At 40.4% G+C, this 8,701-nt stretch overlaps 1 protein-coding gene and 1 long non-coding RNA gene across 2 annotated transcripts in view; both read left to right on the forward strand.

The window, feature by feature from the left end:
* The window catches only part of LOC120724478 (CD226 antigen-like), a 100,565-nt gene that overhangs the window by 11,289 nt on the left and 80,575 nt on the right, over positions 1–8,701 (forward strand). The gene's annotated exons all lie outside the window — the stretch shown is intronic.
* LOC120724488 lies at positions 2,537–5,739 on the forward strand. The gene is made up of 2 exons (XR_005693938.1): positions 2,537–4,617; positions 5,224–5,739. It is a non-coding gene; the product is annotated as an uncharacterized LOC120724488 (long non-coding RNA).

Here is an 8,701-nt window from a genome sequence, read left to right on the forward strand (position 1 = left end):
TTTCACTTGACTAACTGCATGTCTTTGGTCAGTTATTCTCATTCTATATTCAACCATTTGTTACTGATTTGCTTTCTCTAAACATTGCATTGAAGTGGCTTTCAAACCCCAAAACACGCTGCGCCAAAATTGGTCCACCCCAAGGATCGGATTCCCCGACACAAACAGAGTAACATACGCTGTTAAGTGCCAGGAGGATTGCCAGGATTTATACATCGGAGAAAATAAACAACCTCTGGTGAAGCAACACAGAAGAGCTACCTCGTCAGGCAAGGACTCTGCAGTCTGCCCCTTAGGCCCCCTCCTCTGAATCGAGGAAGGGGGCCTAAGGGGTACATCTGTCACCATCTTGCAATGCTGTGATTGCAGCCCTTCCCAAACTCTCTGTGAATGGTACTCATGGCCATGGATCAGTTGTCTTTGATCAGTGGTTGTTGATCAATGGTCATGAGAATTTGCATCAAGCTACACCAAATTCCTTTAGAAAACATACAAAAAAGAGTTAACAGAATACAAGCACTGAGACCCCCACTCTGCATCGACTGGCCATTTGCCTCTTCTTGTCTTACATTTGCAGATAAACATGTAAGCATAAACACATCTACTGCAAACCTTCTTCTAAGTAATGACAATTATGAGCTTTTATTAAAGGTACAAGCATCAGCAACCCCCAACTGTAGCTTCCTGACTCTTTTATGACAGCAGACCCCCAGTGTCCATAAATTCCTTTCTCTCTACACAATTACACACATTCTCAGACCTACAGCTAAGCCCAACTGAAACACAGACAAATCCTTCCCTATTCCTCTGATGTACTACTGGACCTTCTCATTTAAACAAATTTAACACATTATATTGTAATAATTGTTTTCTTGTACTCACATGAGACACCTGTTGGAAGTGAACCAGATATTAATTTGCACTAAGTGGCAGGACTGCTTTCTCATCGTTAATGTTATTATCAATTTTAGCTGGTTTCATGACCATCTATGCCTTTTTCCACCCGCTTTCTCCCTGGGTCATTTCTCATTATTACATACAATTTATGGATATTTATCGTTAAATGTCTTTGCATGTGTGGATTGGATGGGTTGTTACCTACATCTGGTGTCAGTACCAACTTTAGAAATATATTTACTGAAGAAATTGTTGTACTTATTTTTACTTATTTTACCTGCTGGTAATCCTCTTTTAATAATGATTTCATGTATTGCAAACCATATTTTTGTTTATTCTTATTGAATTGGTGTTTTCAGAATGGATCTCAGAAATAAAACTGATGAGACAACTGATTAAGCAAAACATGTTAACACTTGTGTCAGATTTCATAAAATAAACAGATCATCAGTTTTTTCATGTTTAACCCTCACAGCTCGTCTGACTGTGAGTCCCAGCAGCTCTCAGTTCTTTAAAGGAGCCTTTGTGTCTCTGAGCTGTGAGGACGACGACAGCTCTGCTGGATGGACTCTGAGGAGAAACACAAGCAAAGGAAATACCACTCAGTGTGGAGATGGGTGGGGGAAACCAGCTGGTTCTTCCTGTAACATTACTGTGTTCCCATTGGACAGTGGAGTTTACTGGTGTGAGTCCAGAGAGGGTCCCATCAGTAACATGGTTAACCTGACAGTCACTGGTAAGCTGAGTGTGTGGAGTTAGTGTTGATGAAGCTGTGTGTAAATGGATGAAATGCTGTAGTTTGTCTCTGTGTTGAGGTGGATCAGTGATCCTGCAGAGTCCTGTCCTCCCTGTGATGGAGGGAGATGACGTCACTCTGCTCTGTAAAACAAAGACCACTCCCTCCAACCTCCCAGCTGCTTTCTATAAAGATGGCTCCCTCATCAGGAAGCAGCCTACAGGTCACATGACCATCCAGCATGTTTCCAGGTCTGATGAAGGCCTCTACAAGTGTGACATCAGCGGTCATGGAGAGTCTCCATCCAGCTGGATCACTGTCACAGGTGACACACTCACCTGTCTGTGTTTCTGCAGCTTTCAACATTCACAATGTGACGACAACTTAATGACTGTGTTTGCTTTATTTTAGGGGAACACACCACCACACCTCCACCTACATCCACCTACATCATTCTTCCTCCATCACTCTCTCCTGCTGTTCTCTCTGTCTTGTCATTTGTTGGATCAGTCTGTGTTGTGGTTCTACTGGTGTTACTGGTTCTGCTGGTGAGACGATGTGTTCCCGGGAAACCTGAAGGTGAGACTCAGACTTGTTGATTTATAGTATAATTAAAATTTAATTAAATTAAAATGATAAAGTATAATTTTTCATGTCTGAGTTTGTTTATTAGAACAAAGTTCATATTCATCATGATCACAGTAACAACTTTCCTAGAATTAATCTCTGTTTTAGATATTTAATTTGTATTATTGTTTAATTTGGTTCATTTTAATCAGATCAAGATGTTGGAGAAGATGACATCATCACTGACATCATGTGCAGTGTCATCAACGTATCAACTTGTCAGCAACAGCCAATCAGACAAAGTGAAGGTAGTTCAGTGTTTTCATAATATTTTTCATTATGTGAGGATATCTCTAAATATATCCTCACATAATGTACCTTTGAAAAGATTTAAAATATCATAATATTAGTTTCTCCCTCTCTCTTCTCCTGCTTGAGGGGCGTGGGAATAATGAGGAAAATAGCAATGAACCAATGACCAAACACTAAAATGGCACCTTGGAAACTGGGAGCTCAAAAGGTTTTAAAATGAAACAGAAAACCCGACAACGCCACCCTGGGAAATTCATCAAGAGAATATCCAGTTAATATATTATAAACTTCAGACAGAGTCGTGGTTCAGTGTAAAAATTAACAATATATTGACAGCTATTTAATTTATTTTATTATTTTATTTTGGTATATTTATCAGATCAAGATGCTGGAGAAGTTCTGATGATCACTGTCATCAACATATCAATATATCAAACTTTCAGCAACAGCCAGTCAGACAAAGTGATTGGTTGTCACTGGAAACGCAACCAGCGAGTGACTCCTGGAGAGTGGGATGGAGGGAAAAGGTGTGAGTCACTGAAAATGAGGGGGAACAGGTGTTAGTTGGAAGTTACAGATGCCAGTCCAAGGTGTACAGGGAGGCAGGCAGGTGAGCATGAGTGGGAAACTGAGCTGACCAGCGATTGAACCCAGGCAGGTTATGGCAGCGACTCAGCAACAACCAGAGGTCTCCAGCGAGCAGAAGCACAAAGGTCAAATACACAAAAAACTATGACAAGAAGTAATAACTGTGGCGGCCTAGACTGACAAAGGGTTGCAGATGATCTGACGAAGTTTGATTGTGAGCGCTGGTCTTAAGAAGCCGGCAGTTCAGATTATACTCAGGTGCAGCCTGTCAGTGCCCGGTGGGGACGGGGCTTACCATTGACGGTCCGCCCAGTGGTGGAATGCCGGCACTGTGAAAAAACCCAGCGCTCACCTGGACCATGACTAGACTGACTTTAGTATGAATGTAGAATCATATTTAGTTATTTATTTATTTAACCCATCATATCATCAATGATGATATGATGGGTTATGAGGACATTATGGAGCATGTGATCAGAAGTGTAAAAATGTAGATTAGTGTTACAGTCAAAAAACAAAGTCGTGATTTGATTTAATTAAAACCTGAAATCACATATTTCAGTTCATACTTTTATTATTAATTCATTTGTCTTAACTAAAATGTGCAAACTCCTGTGTCTTTCCTTCTGTGCTTACTGAGTGTTGTTCACTGTGAGCTGGACTGTGTGTGTGTGGTCTGTGGTTAACTGAAGCTAACAGCTCTGTAGTCGTCCAGCATCCTGTTTCTGATAGAAAGAAAACACTTCAGCTGCAGGTGCTTCAACACAGAGCTGTTAATTTTTTTAAAAACAGGAAGGAACATGGAGACATCATCTGGAAAAGCATTTCTCTAAACTCTCCACACAGACCATCATCTCATTTAAAGTGAATCTTAATGATATTCAGTATTCTGTTCCAGTATCATTCACCGTTTTCCTCTATATTTATCCTTTGACTTTCCTTATACTTATGTGACTTCAACATTTTAAAACGAGTCTCAGTATCTATTCTTCATTTATGACTTCTAGAAAGTTAATAATTTGTTAGTTTCTGTGACATGATGACATGTTGACCACATGATTCTAGTTTAACTGTAGTCTGAAGCTGGTGACACCTCTCACCACAGTCTGAACTGGTTTGGCCAATCATGTGTTTATGCCGTGGGAAGGTGTTTACTTTGTGCTCTGTGGTAAAGAAAGTCAGTCTGCACTGAAAGCAGGTGGCAGCTTTGTGGTCGTCCACTTTTCTTTTCCACAGAAACACTTCTCTATTGTCAAAGCTGTTTCACAGTCGAGGTGTTAAGAACACTGAAACACTGCTACAGTTACAATAAAGATTATCACTTGATCTCTTCATAGTGCATCATGACAGATAATAATTTAATTGTGAATTGTACTGAATTAAACAAGTGCAGTTTATGTACCTGCAGTAATTTAATGTGTTTTATTCTCAGAGTGTGATTCAGCTGTGATCTACTCAGCAGTGAAAACTGAAGATGTCAGTTATGGACAAACAACCATCAGAACAAGGAGGCCCAGGTACAGCTGCTCTTTATCTTTGACTGTGGACAGAGTCAAGCTAGCTGCTCACCCTGTTTCCAGCCATCAAGCTAACCTAAGCTAACAAAAGTCCATCACAGCTCTTTACTAGATAAAAACTTACGTCACACTGGTAAACCTTTAACTGGGAGCATGTGTGAACCAGAGACGTGGAGATAGGAAAGGTTGATTGAACTAAAAAGCTTGTAATCACTGTAATCACAACCTTTCAGTAAGCCGCTGCTGCTGGGTGCTTTCTGCCACTTTTACTTCTTTATTGTTTAAACAGACATAACATTTTGCCCTCATACCTGTTTCTACATTAGTTATCAAGACTAATTTAACATGGTTAATATTGATTATCGTAGATGACAAGGTCAAAAACTTTCCCAGTAACACACATTAATAAATGCCTTCCTGTGTAAATGTAGTCCGTCAAAAAGACAACCGCCCCCTACTGTCTAAATGTTTATTGAACAAAAGATGCTGTTATATTGTAACTGTGACGCGTTCACTGTCCTCGTTCTTTCACTTTGCTGTATATAAAGAGAACAGAGAGGCTCTGCTTTGTGCTTATATTCTCCTCCTGTGTGTTTGTGTGTGCAGAGTTTCTACCAGAGCCAAATGTCATCGACTCCTCACTGAAGTCGTCCACCAGTCCAACCACTGGGACTGGGACTCTCTAACTGGTCCACACAGCAGCTCAGACCTGGCACATTCACTGTAAACACACTGGTTTATATTCTGTTTGTTCTCCTCATGAAGGAAACCTCACACAACCTCTGAGGGGAGAAAGTTCAAATAGAGAGTTATTATTATTTTCTATTATAAAAAAAAAAGCTGGAAAATGTAAAACCTAAAAAATTTCTCCAAAGACATTTTTTTTTCTATTTTTAAAAAAAAAAAAATCTTTACCAAGACTTTCAGAGTAAAACAGATTAAAAAGCAGCTGTACACAGGTATCTTAGTTACTGTGTATGTCTGCTGTTCTCTATGGAATTATAAGGAACATCTACATAAAGATGATGATGATGATGATGGTCACATCTGTCTCAAAACAAGTCTGAGCGAATCTGGAGACACAGACGATCATTTTCAGAAAGTTAATAAGTAAAGAAAGTTAAAAAAAAAAAAACTTCAGAAAAGTAGACCTGAAAGTCACCTGCTTATCAAACATTACAGACTTTGTCATAGTTATCATATTTAAATTTATGGACAGGACTAAATGCCTGCACACCACCCTCAGCTACGTGGACAAGAAGCAAGGTAACTATGTGAGACTTGACTACAGTTCAGCTTTTAACACAATAGTGCCCAGCAGACTGTTCACAAAGCTGAGGGATCTGGGACTCAACAGCCGTCTGTGTGAGTGGGTGTTGGACTTCCTCACTGGCAGAACTCAGGTGGTGAGGGTGGGCAGGTGCTTCTCCAACAGCATCACCATCAACACAGGAGCACCTCAGGGATGTGTCCTCTCGCCACTGCTCTACTCCCTCTACACTTCAGACTGTGTGGCCACCCATGGCTCCAACACCATTGTGAAGTTTGCTGACGACACAGTGGTGTTGGGTGCCATCTCCAACAACGATGAGGCGGTCTACATGGATGAAGTGAAGAATCTGGCATCGTGGTGCCAGGACAACCACCTCCAGCTGAACGTCAGCAAGACCAAGGAGCTGGTGGTGGACTTCAGAAGGAGTCAGCACAGAGGCTACAAGCCCATTATCATCAATGGAGCTCCTGTGGAGAGGGTGCAGTCCTTCAAGTATCTCGGTGTTCACATCTCCTCACAACTGACATGGTCTGCCCACATTCAGATACAGTCCAGAAAGGCTACGCAGCGCCTGTATTACCTCCGACAACTGAGGAAGTTCAGAGTGTCTCCAGTGATCCTCAGGACTTTCTATACAGGCGCTGTGGAGAGCATCCTCACACAGAACATCACGTCCTGGTATGGAAACAGCTGTGTTAAGGACCAAAAAGCTCTTCAGAGAGTGATACGTACAGCAGAACGATGCTACAGGAATGCTCTCCCCTCCCTACAGGACATTTACATCGGGAGATGCTGGACTAGAGCAACTCAGATATTGAAGGACCCGTCTCATCTCAGCAATAAACTGTTCCAGCTCGTGCAACAATCAGGCAGAAGGTTCTGCACCATTACCACATTCTCATATCATCCTGATCCTTCCAGCTTCACTACAGCACATTGACTTTAACACCCACACAATGTACACAAGCTGTACATTTCAGGATTGTTTTATTTTATCTTTATTTATATAACTCAGCCACTTGCTGCACATAAAGTCCTCTTTGTATATACTCATTCTCTGTATATAAAGTTCTGACTCTTTTGTGCACAGTCGAAGAGCATATCAGGTCACATTTCACTGCGTGTTATATCTGTATAACCATGCACGTGACAAATAAAGAGTCTTGAATCTTGAATAAAATAAAGCTCAGCAACAGCTTCACTGAGCTTCTTCTGCATCTACAGAATGGTTCATAAATCATCAAATAAAACACTGGGCATGCTCAGTGTTTCTGAAATTGAGATCTCCAATGAGTTTTTTACAAACCACTGTGGAAATTCATGAGACTTTATTATGTGTATTGATGGATATTGTTTGTATTTGGAGGTGTTCTGTCAGCAGTCAGTGCTGACAGGGAATGTTTACACCAGACATCACAGTTTGATGGATAACAGGTGTGATGTCACTTGAAAGGAGATCATACTTTAGGTTGATATTTTTATTTAAGTTATTACATTCTTATCCAACTACCCTGTGATTAAACCGTACTCTGGTGCTGCCATCTACTGACATTAAAGTGCAGCAACAGGCTGTCTGCACCACTGATATGGAGCAAACTTCACAATAACAGACATAAACTTGCGGCTGCCTGCTTAACCACCACAATATGTGGTCATATTTTTCATTTAGTTAATGCAATATAGACTCACTGCCCACTTTATTAAGAACTCCTTGCTAGTATCAAGTTGAAATCCCATTTTTCCTTGAGAACTGCTTCATTTCTTCATGGCATGGATTCAAAAATATGCTGAAAACATTTCTCATTGGTCCAAATTGATATAATACCCAAAGTTGCTACAGATTTCCAGAACATCCCAAAGATGCTCTGTTGGATTGAGATCTGGTGACTGTGGACGTCGTCTGAGTGCCGTGAACTCATGTTAAAGAAAGCAGTTTGAAATAAGTGTTGTGTTATCCTCCTGGAAGCAGCCATGAGCAGATGGCTACACTGTGGTCTGAAAGGGATGTACATTGCAGACACAACTTTAGTTACTTATTGAAACTCACAAAATCATTTTGTTGTTTTTAAAAGAGTTTAATGGCAATACAAAGTCAATCTCAGCAGATAGCACTTACAAAAACTGTGAAACACTGAAATAAATAAGAGTATATTAGTGTCACTCAGCTCTTTATTTTTTGTCCTTTCAGCAAATTTCTATATACGTGACTTTCAACCTGTTTCTTGTTAAACACAGACCACCAGCTTCCAGTAATGTATTGCTGACAGGGCACTAACCCTGAAATACTTTTTTCTAAGGCAGTGCAATAATAAAGCTGAACTTTGTTAGCTTCTTTTTTTGCTGCTGGGTGCTCTCAGAGACAAACAGCCTACAGATGTAGCTGTTCTGAGCTCCGTGAGCTGTAAAAAGTACTGCCAGCAGAATAAAATCAAACAAATTATTCTCTGCAGCACAAACTACGTGTAATGTGGTTCAGCATAAGTTACTAAGATGACCTCCTGTAAAGAGACACTGAGAACTCTGTGTCCACATATCTGTGTGAAGTCAGTCAGCGCCTTCACTTTCTGTTATTTAACCTGAGGCGGTTTAAAACAGAAGTTTTGTTTTCAGCACACCTGGCAGCTACAGAAGGAGCAGCACCTCACCCACATAACATGTAAAGACTTTAAGAAAATGACTTTTTTTTTTTTTTTGCTGATGCTTCGGGGTACTGTTCATATTTTAGATCAGGATCCATTCTCAGAAAACCAACATTTTGTTCCAGTAAGTCTCAAGCTTTGTTCTTTATTTGAGAAAAAAAAAAGCTTGTTG

This window comes from Simochromis diagramma, unplaced genomic scaffold, assembly GCF_900408965.1.
Source record: "Simochromis diagramma unplaced genomic scaffold, fSimDia1.1 OVJJ01000690.1, whole genome shotgun sequence".
Taxonomy (NCBI): Eukaryota; Metazoa; Chordata; class Actinopteri; order Cichliformes; family Cichlidae; genus Simochromis; species Simochromis diagramma.